General features: G+C 51.0%; 1 long non-coding RNA gene across 1 annotated transcript; it reads left to right on the forward strand.

Annotated features, from left to right (window-relative positions):
- Window positions 1-243: 243 nt before the first annotated feature.
- On the forward strand, window positions 244-5,526 carry LOC101443509 (uncharacterized). The gene is made up of 3 exons (XR_011646686.1): window positions 244-377; window positions 1,834-1,927; window positions 4,722-5,526. It is a non-coding gene; the product is annotated as an uncharacterized lncRNA (long non-coding RNA).
- The last annotated feature ends 7,613 nt before the right edge of the window (window positions 5,527-13,139 follow it).

Consider the following 13,139-nt stretch of genomic DNA (forward strand, 5'->3'; position numbering starts at 1 on the left):
CATGCTAATTTGGGTTCTGAAGAAATACTTGAGCTTTCTCTTGAAGGTGTTTCCCAAATGGCTTACCCCTGGAGGAGTTGCCATTTTTGAAGTATCTCACCCCACACAGAGTGGAGGCTGTGCCTCCGTGGCTCTCTACGCGTTTAGTTTCAGGATGGCTAAAAATGGAATGGCATTTCCCTGTGCAAGAGCAGAGCAGCATGGGAAGGAAACCAGGAGCTAACTGGAGCACGGACCCGGCTGAAGCTTTAGCTTTCCACCTCTCCCTCTGCAGGACGATGAAACCCTGGGCTGGCCGCTGGCCTGGGTTCCTGGAGAAGACCCTCGGAAGCTCTGGGGTGCTTTTGTTCTTCTCCCTGGACCCAGGACCGCACCTGGTATTTCATACGCTAACGGAGGGCAGAGAGGGGCCCACAGGGTGGCATCGGGGCAGGGCTGGCCCTGCGGGGACTGTGGCTCAGGAGGCTGGAGCACCCGCCGGCCCCTCCCCGCCCGAGGGGGGTGCAGGACCCTCAAAGCCGGGAGCGCTTCCAGCACTGGGAGATGGGTGGAGATGGTGGGAGGGCGTGGCAGCTGGGGGTTGAGGCCCCCTACCCTCACCCTGCGCATCTCTTCTTTCGGCTTCTTGTTTGTCACCTTTTCCTTTAACAAAACTAAATCCTTAATGTCGCACTTTCAGTGAGTTTGGGGAATCGTTCTGGCAAATTACCAACCCTGAGCGGGGTGGGAGCGCCTCAGGGGCTCAGGTGGTGCGAAGCAGGTGACCACGGAGAGCCTGCGGTGGGGCCTGGAGAGCCGCCCCGGGGGGCCTGGCCTGCAGTGGGAGCTAAGTGGACCGGGCCCTGCGGGGTTTGCCTGCGAACGGGGAGCCCCTAGGAGCGCGGAGCTTTCTGACAGGCCCCGCACCCTCCCTGACTGCTCTTGAACTTACCCATTCCACCATGAGAAGAGCAGGGTCACGGCCCGTGGGGCAAACACCCCCGGAGGAGAGCGAGGAGCGCTCTGCGGCCTCAGCCTCTGCTGGGAGGCCCCGGCCCACCCAGCCCCCGCACCGCCGCCCAGGCTGGGCCCAGGCCTCCAGGCTGAGCCCCTCCGCGGATGTCCCACGAGGCTTTCCTAGGAACCCGGGGTCAGGAGACTCTCCTGCAGGCGTCACTCCCTGAAACGGCGGTGAGAGCTGCTCCTGGAGCCGAGGGAGACGCCATCCTCAGGGGAGAAACGGAGGCAGGCGGCTGCCTCCCACCCAGCAGGGCTCCCCGAGGCCAGGCCGGGAGCAGGGGACACAGGGGACACAGGGGACACCTGAGGGCTGGAGCAGGAGACCTGAGGGGCAGGGGACACCTGAGGGCTGGAGCAGGGGACACAGGGGACGCCTGAGGGCTGGAGCAGGGGACAGCTGAGGGCTGGAGCAGGGGACACCTGAGGGGCAGGGGACACCTGAGGGCTGGAGCAGGAGATACAGGGGACACCTGAGGGCTGGAGCAGGGGACACCCGAGGGCCGGGGGCAGGGGACACCTGCCTGCACGCGCTCTGCTTCCCCTGAGCCTCTGAAGAACGCACTGCTGGTTCAGACTTCCGACCCGAGGGAGACTGAGGGAGAGGGGGCACCACCAGGTCAGGCAGCAGAAGGGGGTCCTCAGCCTTGCCGGCGAGAGTGCGCGCTCGGCTGAACCCGTGCGGGTGACAGCCGCACTGCCACGTCCCAGCGAGCGAGCTTGGCCTTGCTCGTCAGGCGTCAGCGTGGGTCTGGAAGACTCCTGTGCTGGAAGGGAGGGAGGCAGGGAGGCAGGCGAGCGGGAAGGAGACCTAAAATGGTTTTCTGGCCCTGCAAGGTGGAGGAGGGAAGAGCTGACGTCGGGGACCTGCCGAGGGGACGAGGGGACGTACTCTGATCTTCGCTTGAACGGCCGTTGGTGTCAGCAGCAGGTACACAGCCCGGGCTGCGGGGGAATCTTTCATAAAATGAAGAGAACAGGGGAGAGGGACAGTGGAGCTTACCAACTGCCCGAGTGTGGCTGGCCACCCCTGCTCTGCCCTCAGTGCCGCGGGCTGTACCTGCCCCCTCCTGTCCCCACCCCGTTAGCCCTTTGCTGTCACCGTCAGGTCTGCTTCCTCCAGCTCCTTCCTGGCTGTAAATCAGCCTCCTTTGATATCCATTTCCTGCAACGCCTCAGAGCTAACGCCTCTGATTTTTCTCTTTTCCAAAAACATGAATTTTCTCCTTTTTATTTTTTGCTTAAACTGTGCATGTGGATGAGAAACGGCTACTCTCTCGGTTTTGATCAGGGCCCAAACATAACATCCCTGGAAGTGAAGTCCTGTTACCTGCTCGCACCCAAGACCCCCTGGCTCCTTGCTTGTTCCAAATGAGGGTTCCGTGAGGGCTGAGGCGGGCCTGCCTCAGTGAGCTCTGCCTGGACCGCTGCCCCCAGGCGCGGGGAAGGGCGCCTGCTCCTCCCGGAACTGCTTGTCAAGGTGGCGGAAGGGAGAGCAGGAACAGGCGCGCTCAGAAATGCCCTTTGCTGAGTGGGACCCCCAGGCTCCCCGTGGCCCAAGCACAAATCAGTGGTAAGGGTCTTTTAAAACTGGTGTTTACTAACTCCCACTCTCCTGAGGAGGACACTAATGAAACCCTGGACAAGCGAGAACTTGTCACAGCATTTCTTTTTTTTTCCAACCCCAATGTTTCTCTTACCGGCATCTTCTGGTATTCCTTCAGTTAGCACACCCGGCGGTCAGCTCAGGTTTCAGGATGCGCTTCTGCGGGGCTGGTTGTCAGTTTGTCCTTCCAAGAGGTTTCCCTGAATTGAGGCGCCTGGGCCAGGGTCTCGGCCTTCCCCTGCTCTCCAGGCACCTCTCTCCTGGCCCTTCATTCAAAGCCCAGACCAAGCTGAGCGGCTTTAGCTCAGAGGGTGGGCGCCTGCTTCCCACGCGTGAGGTCCTGGGTTCAACCCCCAGAGCCTCCTTTAAAATAAAATAAATAAGAAAACCAGGCCAAGCGTGGCAGCCCTTAGTGTCCCAGATTTCCCTTTCATTTTTTCTTCCCCAAGATGCCCTAACTTCATTGAAACAGAAGCCATTAAACGAGTTTCAGAACCTTTGACTAAGAGTCTGAAAGCCCTGAGTCCTAGGGTTCTGTCTTGCCATGTGTAGGTAACATCATTGTCTCTGAAGAGAGCGGTGGCTTACGTCTCCGCGAGGCTGATCACGTTTGCTGATGGTGAGGGGCCATCTCTACCATCCACTTTAGACCCAGCCCCAGAGGAAGTTACATCACTTCCTCTTCTTTTTTTCCCCAAATATTTGGGAAGAGCCATCCATGCCCCCCCACCTCATCTCTCCTTGTCTCCTCTGATAGGGGCACCGGGCCCCCCTCTTTACCACCACCCCCTGCCCATCCTAAGCTCACCCAGGCTCAGGGAAGGGGGGGTGGGCCTGGGGCAGACGCTCCACTGCCCATTGTACCTGGCAGTCCACGTGTAGGTCAGGTCAGGACCCGTCACCTGCTCGGCCCACAGGGGTGCGCCTGAGGATGGCTCACTCGAACAGAGCGCTCCTGCTCACCCCAAACCTCCCGACCCATCCCGCACCAAGTGAGGCTTCCCGACTCCCAGTCCTCAGGGCTCAGCACCGGCTGGCGTGAGGACCTCTGATCTCATTTCCTCCCATGTCCCCTCACTTGCTTCCCCAGGACCTTTGCACCTGCTGTCTGCTTCGCTTAGATTGCCATGAGCTTGCCACCTTACGGCCCCCAAGCCTTTGCTTAAATGTCACCCTTCCCCAAGGCCTTCGCTAACCACTCTAGTTTATAACTGCAACCCCACTTCCTAGCATCTGCTTTCTTTGTTCTATGGCACTCACTGATATCTGTCTCTGTGTATGTGTGTGTGTATTTATATTTATGGATTCTCTCCTGTTGAATGGAAGTCCCATGAAGGCGGGGATTTTGTTTACTGTTCTCTGATTTGTTCAAGGGCTGTTGTGGGCGATTAAGGCAGCATGCATAGAAAGGACCTTGGACAGTACTTGACACGGAGACTACCGTTCATAAATACTCATTGAACAAGTGGATGAATAAATGAATTACAGCGAGTCTTTTCTGTTATTAGATCTTGCCAGTTAAGGTCAGCAGGATTAGCTTTTACTACTGAACAAAGCAAGCTTATTTACCAGTCAAAAGTCTATGCAGGAGAAGTGGGAAAACCATACTTGAAGGAACACTTCAGTCTTGACTTTTAAGTCAAGTTGTGAAGAAAATGAGCCCCGCTAAGCTCTCATCTGCTTTCCCACCTCAGCACACTGGCGTTTTGGGCTGGGAGCCCCCTGTTGTGGGAGCTGCCCGTGAGTTTCAGGGTCTCTAGCTGCACCCTGGCCCCGGCCCCAGATTCCAGGGTAGAGGAGTCGACCAAGTCAGGAGAGTAAACTGTTCCCAAACGTTGCCAAACGCTCCCTGGGGGCAAAATCTTCTTAGTCGAGAACTAGAGAACCTCGGTTCTCACGGGACGTACAATTGCTATTAAACGATAACAAAAGTTACATGTGTCATGTTCCATCTCATGATGACATGACCCTCTGTGTGCTTAGTAAAATGGCATGCCCACTATGCAACAGCACATTAAAAACAAAAGCAGGAGTCATGACATGTGATATGTGGTTAACACGGGGCAAATCATGCTAATCTCACATTTAAATATCTCTTTTTAATCTCCAAATAATTCAGACAGAAAATAGCCGGCAGGTTCCAGTTGTTTAAGAGAGAAGAGAGTCGTGGAAGAGAAGACAGAAGGGTGACCGTGACACTCCCTTCTCACACCTGAGCGCTGGGTGGAAGTTCTTCTACGACAGCCTCTAACTCTAAACGAGTAGATTTCAGAACATTTATGTCTTCATGTCACAGGCACACCCCAGCAGGGTTTGGAAAAGGGCTCTGTCCATCCAAGAATTTAAACGATAAATGCAATAGTTGGCACCATGAAGCCATTTTCTTGCTGTTATTTTCTACGGTCCCAGGCATGGCATCCATTGTGGGAGGGCGGGGAAATGCGTCACTTGCACTAAGGCATTGCAAATTAACGTTGCAGACGAAAAGAGTCTGAAGAGGCCAGCTGGGAGTCCAGGCGATTTCTATTACAGTGCATCCTTTCCCTCTGGCTCAACCCATAAAAAAACCTGTGGTTTTCTGCTGTTTTCAATATAAACGGAGCTTGTAATAAAAATTCCTCCTTACCATGGAATTTGAGAGTAGCTGCTTAACCCAGCACAGCACTCACCGCACTCGCGCCTTTCTTAGTATCGTCGCTGTGGTTACCTCGTCTACGCGTGGCCATGGCCAGCCCCTCCTCGAGAAGACTGTCTCCCCGATGGGGAGTTCTAAGTACTAGAATTTCCTTCCATATTTTAAGTCAAACTATGCCTCTTAGTCTGGAGTAACACATGATGAGCGTCTCCTGCCTTGTGCAATGTCTTCAAATGTTTGGTTTGCATCGTCTCTCCCTCCCCGATTTTTATTTTTATCTAAAGTATAAATATCCTTTTGAATGAATATCCTGGCGAATTTTCTTTAAATGATTTGTTTATTTTCCTGCAAATAAATTCCCCATAATGGTTTTCTGTTCTAACTGTGATGGCCATAAACCTGTTAATTTAAAGGTGTGAAGTCAAAGACTGAAAAGCTGCCTCAACTCAAATATAGACTGACACATTTAAAAGTTAGCACATACTTATTTTTTATTATTTCAATTAGCATAAATACAACTGGACAGATGCATTAAATCGACAAAATCGAGTCCATCCTCCTCCATTTTTTATTTTTTATTATTTCAATTAGCATAAATACAACTGGACAGATGCATTAAATCGACAAAATCGAGTCCATCCTCCTCCATTTTATTTACACATAAAACAAGCAAATGATAAGAAAATATTCTCTTAAAAGAAAACGTAAAAACAGACTTGTGGGGTGTATATTTTGGGATTAATTAATATTTAATGGGGGTGGGACCATAAGGGAGTAGGTGAAATCCTGGGTTGAAACCTTGGTTATGTCTGTTATTGTGTGACCTGCACGCGTTCCTCAGGGCTAGGCAATTCTTTCCTAGGACGGGCACGTCCATCAGAACCTCAGGATGGGGCCTTGTTTGAAAACACCGTCCTTGCAGATGTAGTTACGGTGAGGATGGAGATGAGGCCATCCTGGATTGGGGGTGCCCGAAGTCCAATGAGCCTGACCTCACAGGACACAGAAGCAAAGAGAAGCCATGTGAAGACCGACCAAGAGATGGACTGGTGCCCGCCAAGGGAGGCCAGGAGTGACCGGGCCACCAAAAGCTGGGAAGCGGCAGGTGCCTGTGGCCGGCGCCTTGACTGTGGATTTCTGGTCCCTAGCGCCGTGTGAGGATATATTTCCGTTGCTTCAAGCCCCTGAGTTTGCACTAAGTTGATGGGGCAGCCCTAGGAGACTAATGTAGATGGGTCAATCACATCCCCTACCTTGTAGGGTTGTTGTGAAGATTAAACTGGCCCAGATAGCATTTCATTATGGTATAATGAAAATATATCCATATTAAAAACAAAAACAAAAAACCCCAACTATGCTAGCCACAGTCTGTCACCAAGCCATGTATTTTTTCTTTGCCCACAGTTGTTAATTCATCATGCTTCTTTTCCTGCTATTTTCTAGCCCACGCCTGCCTTCTCTCATTTATCCACTCAGCACGCCCCACCACCAACAAAGCACTCTTCTAGTGCTAGAGTTCTCTTTGGACCACGGAGATCCCCTGCTCCCCCTTGTACCTTCCAGCATGTTCTTAGCCCACGTGCAGAGCCCTCTTCTGCAGTTGGAGCCTGCCCCCCGTCTTCCGCACAGATGCACCTCAAGTTTAAGGTACTGATTCCTGTACTCATTGCTCCCCCTGGGCAGGTGGCTGTGCCCCCGCTAAGCCCTCTGCAGCTCAACCCAGGTTAGCTGTTCTTTTTTTTTTTTTTTTTTAATATTTATTTATTATTATTTTTTTAAATTACATTAAAAAATATATATGAGGTCCCATTCAACCCCACCGCCCCCGCCCCCCACTCCCCCCACAGCAACACTCTCTCCCATCATCGTGATACATCCATTGCACCTGGTAAGTTCATCTCTGAGCATCACTGCACCCCATAGTCAATGGTCCACATCATAGCCCAGACTCTCTCACGTTCCATCCCTTAATTACCCAATATTCCACTTATATATATATCCTCTATAGTGTAATCATTAATACTTTTGTGTGTGTGTTCAAAACAATATAGTCATACTTTCAGTAACATACATACATATTTTTACAAAGAAAATTATGATCTTCATTATAGAACATAATTTAAGAAGGCAGGTGATAAAAAGGTTTCTCAGGTGAGGAATATTCAGATAATTTCTATTTCAAATCTGTCATGATCATTCGTATTGACGGTTCAAATTCAAATCCATTTCTTCAAATGTCCTCATACTTGCTTTATAATCATATTTTAAAGTCACTCAGTACTCACTATGAAGACAAAATTTTGTCTTGCAATTTTCCTTTGCTCATAATACAGTCGTATATTCTTGTGACTTCAATAATTCCAACTAGTGGCTTTATCAGAGAAAAGGAAAAGGGATGGTGTTTCTATAACATTTATATTTACTGTAAATGTCTTATTAATGTGCAGATTGTGTATGAACCTTCCACCAATGCCGTCCACGACACATGCAGAGCCAGAAGATCCAGGGCACGAGGTGAACGTCGAAAGGCGCGGCTCCGCCTCTCAGGGAAGACCGCGGCTTCTCGGGAGCTGGAACATCCTGCCAGAGACCTTGGCAGCGCCTGCGCGAGCTGCCCCGTGAACGCCAGGACGGCCAGCGATGTCAGAGCAGGTGGCTGCCAACAGGGAGGGGCTGCAGGCGCTGCCCAAGGGGCTGAGCGGGACCAGGTGGGGGAGGGTGTCCTGGGTGTGTGCACCAGCAGGTGTAGACACAGCCTAACGCGCACAAGCAGGTATAGACACGTCCCAAACCGTGCAGGCCAGTCCAGCTGGAGGGGGAGGGGGAGGGGAGGGGAGGGGAAGGGAGGGCAGTCTGGCTTGAAGCAAGAATGTACAATGCCAAGTAAAAGGTCATGATTGGGTAGTGGATTTGGCCCAGTGGTTAGGGCGTCCACCTACCACATGGGAGGTCCAGGGTTCAAACCCCGGGCCTCCTTGACCCGTGTGGAGCTGGCCCATGCGCAGTGCTGATGTGCGCAAGGAGTGCTGTGCCACGCAGGGGTGTCCCCGCGTAGGGGAGCCCCACGCGCAAGGAGTGCGTCCCGTAAGGAGAGCCACCCAGCGCGAAAGAAAGTGCAGCCTGCCCAGGAATGGTGCTGCCCACACGGAGAGCTGACACAACAAGATGACGCAACAAAAAGAAACACAGACTCCTGTGCCGCTGACAAAAACAAAAGCAGACAAAAGAAGATGCAGCAAATAGACACAGAGAACAGACAATTGGGGTGGGGGGAAGGGGAGAGAAATAAATAAATAAATCTTTAAAAAAAAAGATCATGATAAAAAAGAGGCTCATAAAAAAATTAAATAATGTCAGCTAATCAGAAAATTCGTTCTGCAAACGTGAAGGTCTTAGATTTTACTGCGTAATCATATTTAAAGACTGAAGAAGTATTAATTTTAATTCATGGACTTAAAGTTTTGATTTTAAGTGTTTATATTTTAAAATCGTTGTCAAGAAGGTTCTGCTCTATTAGTTGATTTCCTTTTGTGAAAAAAAAAGTTCAGACATGACTTGAGGCACTTGGGTTGTAGCTGGAGAGCCTTGTCTACGGCGCTAAGTGCCTGCAGAGTTCGAAAATTAGGAAAGAATGAAAGCAGATTAGGTAAAGAGAACCCTGCTTGAAAAAAAATAAAAACATAGTTTTTGTTCCTGCAGATCAGTGGGCATTAACATGTGAAATACATGCAGCGGGTGAGTGTCAGAGCCCTCACATTTGCAGTGAGAAACGATGTGCCCTGACAAGTTCAGAGTTTTCCATCTATAAATTCGTGACAATGAAAAGCCATGGTGGCACTTGAGGAGGTTGTGGACGCAGTTGAAAGAAAACGAGAGAGGGCACCAGCTTCGGTCCGCTCACATGTGCATCGCCCCTCCCAGCAGCTCCTCTGCCCCCAGCAGCCCCTGCAGGGGACACATCTGCTCGCACTGCTCTTCTCAAAGGACCCCGACAGGTCCTCATCCCCAGGCTTGGCCTACGACTGACAACTCGCTCCTTCTCACCTCCTCACATAGTCCATTTTCTCTCCTGCTTAGGGCAACTTGGTGTGCAATTTCTTTGCCTGGAATATTCTACCCCTACCCCTGCTCTTTGGAGACCATCTCTTCATGCTATAACTGAGCACAGCTATAATTTCACATACGTTGTCGAGTGATTATTTGATTAATAATCTCCCTGTCTAGGCTGTAAGACAAATGTTGTACCTCTTTTTTCTGTTCTTTTTCAACACCCTCTATTCCTATTGCCTCCCACAATATCTGGCAAAAGCAGCCATTCAGTATAGCCCTGTTGAATTAATTTATGAATTTAATGTATTGTGGCGATAAAATGGAAATAATGAAAATAGCTGGTACACAGGGTGGGTCATCTGCCTCGCAGGGTAAAATGAGACAAAAGACTAGAACGAACATGGCAAAATGTTAGCATCTTATAATAGAAAGTGATCAAAAGGAACTAAAGTAGCCCATAAATTTTATACTAAACATGGGCTAAGATCATTTTATTTCAAGAAGGAAATCGGAGGAATTAAGGGGTATTTGTGAAAAGTGTGCAGAAGAGGGAATAATAGGCCACTTCCTCCTGGAACGGTGCAGACTGGAGCCTCCCTTGGGGGCAGCTGTTCTGTGCCCTTGCAGCCATGCAGCTGCAGATGGTGCCCCGCGCCTGGCCCCCGAGGGCTGAGGCTGCTCCCGGCCACGCGGCCACGCACCCTGTCTCCCGACACGGGCTGACTCGCGTCTTTCCAGCTTCTTTCCTCTGGCCTTCGCAGCCCACACAGGAGCCTGCAAAGCCACCCCAGGCTTGGCTTGGAGGACACTTTGTGACCTCATCGGATAAGGCATCCTAGAAGAGAGGCATTGCGAAAACCCCACTGAAAAGGTTCGAAGTCTCTCGATAGACCCACAGAGCACCAGCCCGCACGCCCTCCCTCCCCCTCTGTGCCTGAGACCGGCAAGGGTGACCAGAGAGGCCCAGGAAAGCGAGCTGTGCTTTTTAATAAGGAAAGTGACTGCGCAAGTCACACCAGGATCCGAGCCACAGCGCCGAGTCCTCCGCTGTGGGTTAAAGAGAAGAGTGGGCTCGTTGGAGAAAGAGTTTCATTGGCTGCATATTTAATGAGAGGACGTGCATGGAGTTGAAAATTTAGATTAAACAGCAATTTTGGTGCGTATGACTTTGGTGAATGGATCTAATACTGGGGCCAGACCAAGAGTCATGAAATGTAGTTATACCACACACATCCCGCTTCCAGTGTTAAGGCTCATCGAAGCATCCTTCTACTGCAAATCACACTGATTTTCCCGGCCATCCGCTGATTGATGCCAAAGGAGTTCCCCGTGAAAAGGCTGAAGAAGGGCCGCTTCTGAGTCCGCCTGCGCGCCCCCTTCCTGCGGCGGTGCTGGAATCACTGCTCCCTTTGCAGTCCGCCCCAGCACTGAAGCTTAAGAAGGGGGTAGAATCACTTTTCTTCCCAAAAGTATGGTTCTGAGAGGGTTGACAGGTTTAACCCACTGGGGTGGACTACCCTTAGGCTGAAACTACGCTGTCACTGATGTCTGAGTTTACATCAGGACAAAGGTGGGAAAAAAACCTCACGCCGTGAGCCTGGGAGGGAAGTCCTCGGTGTGGGGCCAAGGGCCGGCGGTCGTTTCCACGTGCGGTCGACTGGCTCGCTAAGGCACCGCCTTGCACCTGCCATGGCAAAAATTGTAGTTGTTGCTAGCGATGTAGAAAACAATGGACTCAAATGAAATGTAGAATGAATTCCAGTCTTAGCTTGTTAACACCACGCTGTCGTCAGCAAGCTGGTCCACCACCAATTAGGGCAGTGTGCCTCGTTTCCTTATTCATTTTGAAGAAGAGAATCAATGCCAGCAAAGTTTTGAAGTTTACTAGCTCTCGAAGGGCGGCTTCTCTCAGTGAGCTACAACGTGAACGGGCAATGCTTGGGTTTCTGAGCAAAGTGAGGGAAAGCATCTTCCCCGCTCATTTTCACTCTATTCCTCTGTGGTTTTCTCCCACCGTGGAGGCTTCCCAGAGTCAGTGGCCACAGGATGACCTGTGCCCAGGCCGAGGAAGGGCCACTGTCCTTCTGGAAACGCTGCCTCCAGGAAGGGCTGGCAGTCCAGGGCCTCGCTGCTCAGCAGACGCTTGGCCGCCCCGGCTCTCTTCCCACCACGCGATGCTTTCTTGTTGCTACGCGTCGCACCCTGGGCTCCTCTTCCTGCCACCCGCATTGTCCAGCTTCAGGCCATTCACCATTTACGCCAGTCATCAAAGAGGTTTAAAACAAATGTTTGCTGGCCAACATCCCAGCCATAACTACATTCTGAAATGATCAGTAGCTCTCAGTTAGCCAAGGGATTCTTGCTTTACTTTAGGGCTAATAATAGACCTGACTGTTGTGAAGGCAAATCATCCTGTAGCAAATTCCGAGGTCTCAGTCACTAGCCTTGAACATACAGCTCCAGCTGACAGTGCTTTAAGTAAGTACGTGTCCATTGAAGCTTGAAAGTCTCTTTTCCAATCGCACATTGTTGTTTTGCTGCTGCTTACTTTGATAGGACATTTAATCATACACTAAGGCCTTCTTGCATTTGTCTAGTGAAGTTTTTAATATCGTGTAAAATCCTTTCATTTGTGGGATCCCATATGATACCACCAGCATGTTTTAAAAAATCACCCAGCTGTCTGAAATTCCTCTTACAAAGAAGTATGACAAAACTACCCTTTTACGAACACAGAAGGTAAAGCGCAAAGAGGTGAAGTGACTTGAAGAACCCCAAGGCAAGGGGTGGGGGTCAGCGTGAGAGGTGGAGCCTGGTCTCTAGTCTAGAGAACTTTCTCCAAAGTAGCGCCCAACGAGATTCCACACAGGTGCACTGGCCGGCGTTCTCCCTAACGGAATAACTATTCCCGGCACGGTTGTCTCTTCAGGGGTGCCAAAAGGCAAACCTGCGTACAGACAGACAGCAGGTGGCGGGAGGGCCCGGGGGCTCACAAGCAGGAAAATACCGAGCCAAAGAGAACGCACAGCACTGGCAAATGCACAGAGCAGTTAGACCTGGGGGTTTGTTTTCTGTTAGTTGTTGAAGCACACCAGCCATTCCCTTGAGATATCTTCTGGTTGTTAAGTTCTTAATATGTGTGAACTCCTTATTCATGTTACATTGCTAAGAGGCGAGCAAACAGTCGTATACAATAACTGTAAGTGCGAGTGGAGCAAACTCCTTCGGCTGGCGTAGTGGCTTGGAGCTACGGCGCCCAGAAGAGCATGTCCCGAACCGTTCCCCGTGGGTGCGAGCCCACCGCACGCGGGGCCTTCTGGTGAGGCTGTCCCAGCGAAGGGGCCAGCTCAGGCAGGGGTTCATCTGTGACTCAGGCCTCACAGGGACGGCCGCAGAGGAGCCAGAGGCCGCGAGTCGGGGGAATCTGGAGGAAGCAGAAGCTGGGAGGCCACCAAGGGCGCTGCCAGGCGAGAGAGAAGCCGAGGCGCGAGGGGCACCGGCAGCCAGCCCAGAGCCCCTGCCTTCCGCGGGGAGGCATCTCCTTGTCGATGCCTTGATTTTGAACTTCTCTTAGCCTCGGAACCATGAGCCAATAAATTCCCATTTTTAAGCCAGTCCATTGCATGGTATTTGCTTTAGCAGCCAGGAAACGAAAACAGCTGCTCAGTATTAAATAAATCCGAAATATACATTTATATTCTCGAAAACGAGTGAATTTAAAATTTACCAGGAAACCCTTGTGAGTAACTCACACATAAAAATGATTAAAGCTGAGTTTTCCCATGGGACGGGCATTCATCTACTGGACAATGACACTGATGTCGTGTTTTTGCATTAAACCTAAAATCTTTC

The sequence above is a fragment of the Dasypus novemcinctus genome, chromosome 20, assembly GCF_030445035.2.
Source record: "Dasypus novemcinctus isolate mDasNov1 chromosome 20, mDasNov1.1.hap2, whole genome shotgun sequence".
NCBI classification, from domain to species: Eukaryota; Metazoa; Chordata; class Mammalia; order Cingulata; family Dasypodidae; genus Dasypus; species Dasypus novemcinctus.